The following is a 2066-nucleotide window of genomic DNA, read 5'->3' as shown; positions in this document are numbered from 1 at the left end:
TGCAGTAATGGAGAATATGTTGGAGTTTTGGAGATGCTTTGTCTTCTGAATCTCTGCTTTCCTCTGTCCTCTGATTCACGCATGCACGTCCTCCTATGGCAAGCTGTGTGTTGGTGGATCACCGTTGTCAATGGCTACCATCCATCCTTCCAGTGAAAATGGTCCAGGTGCACTGTCACCGCACGGCTAATCATCTGCAGGTTCTCAATCGTACCGGAATAGGATTTACTATCCTTTTGCGTCTGTCACTATGCCCAGCACTCACGAGTTTGAAGCACGTCACAGTCATTCAATCCCAGAGTCCTACTCGGAATACCACAGACAAGGTTTAGACTTTTCGGACTCTCATGAATGCCGCCATCAATCTAGCTTATACCACGAAGATTCTGATTAAGAGATCTAAGAGATACTCATTCAATCTAAAGTAGAACGGAAGTGGTTGTCAGGCACGCGTTCATAGGGAATGATGATGATTGTCACGTTCATCACATTCAGGTTGAAGTGCGAATGAATATCTTAGATAGGAACACGCATGTTGAATAGAAAACAGAAATACTTGCATTAATTCATCGAGACACAGCAGAGCTCCTCACCCCCAACAATGGAGTTTAGAGACTCATGCCATCAGAGAATACAAAGTTCAGATCTAAAAATGTCATGAGATACAAAATAAGTCTCTAAAAGTTGTTTAAATACTAAACTAGTAGCCTAGGTTTACAGAAAATGAGTAAACTATAGCAGATGGTATAGAGATCCACTTCTGGGGCCCACTTGGTGTGTGCTGGGGCTGAGATTTAAGGAATTCACGTGCATAAGGCCATTTTGGGCGTTCACGCCAGGTTTGGATCCATTTCTGGCGTTGAACTCCAACTTTTAATCCTTTTCTGGCGCTGGACACCAGAATTGGGCAGAGAACTGGCGTTGAACGCCAGTTTACGTCGTCTATCCTTGAGCAAAGTATGAACTATTATATATTGCTGGAAAGCCCTGGATGTCTACTTTCCAACGCAATTAGAAGCACGCCATTTCGAGTTCTGTAGCTCCAGAAAATCCACTTTGAGTGCAGGGAGGTCAGAATCCAACAGCATCAGCAGTCCTTTTTCAGCCTGAATCAGATTTTTGCTCAGCTCCCTCAATTTCAGCCAAAAAAATACCTGAAATTACAGAAAAATACACAACTCATAGTAAAGTCCAGAAATATGAATTTTTCCTAAAAACTAATGAAAATAAACTAAAAACTAACTAAAACATACTAAAAGCTATATGAAATCTTGAGAGGTCCCTATAGGGGTCTTGAATGCTGTTCTGTAAGCCCACAGAGCATCATCCAAGCTCCGTGCCCAATCCTTTCTACGGGTATTTATTGTTCGTTCCAGGATTCTCTTTAATTCTCTGTTAGAGACTTCAGCTTGCCCATTAGTTTGTGGATGATATGGAGTAGCCACCTTGTGGCGAATCCCATACCGAACCATGGCAGAGTAAAGCTGTTTATTGCAGAAGTGAGTGCCCCCATCACTGATTAGTATTCTAGGGACACCGAACCTGCTAAAGATATGTTTCTGGAGGAACTTCAGCACCGTTTTAGTATCATTGGTGGGTGTGGCAATGGCCTCAACCCATTTTGATACATAATCAGCTGCCACCAGAATATAAGTGTTTGAGTATGATGGTGGGAAAGGTCCCATGAAGTCAATTCCCCATACGTCAAACAACTCAATCTCCAAGATTCCTTGTTGAGGCATGGCGTAACCATGAGGCAGATTGCCAGCTCTTTGGCAACTGTCACAGTTACGTACAAACTCTCGGGAATCTTTATAGAGTGTGGGCCAATAGAAGCCACATTGGAGGACCTTGGTGGCTGTTCGCTCACCTCCGAAATGGCCTCCGTATTGTGATCCATGGCAATGCCATAGGATCCTCTGTGCTTCTTCTCTAGGCACACACCTACGGATTATTCCGTCTGCACATCTCTTAAAGAGATAGGGTTCATCCCACAAGTAGTACTTTGCATCAGTAATTAATTTCTTCTTTTGTATCCTGTTGTACTCCTTGGGTATGAACCTTGC

The sequence above is a fragment of the Arachis hypogaea genome, chromosome 16, assembly GCF_003086295.3.
Source record: "Arachis hypogaea cultivar Tifrunner chromosome 16, arahy.Tifrunner.gnm2.J5K5, whole genome shotgun sequence".
In the NCBI taxonomy this organism is placed as follows: domain Eukaryota; kingdom Viridiplantae; phylum Streptophyta; class Magnoliopsida; order Fabales; family Fabaceae; genus Arachis; species Arachis hypogaea.
Note: the sequence above shows the minus strand (reverse complement) of the source record.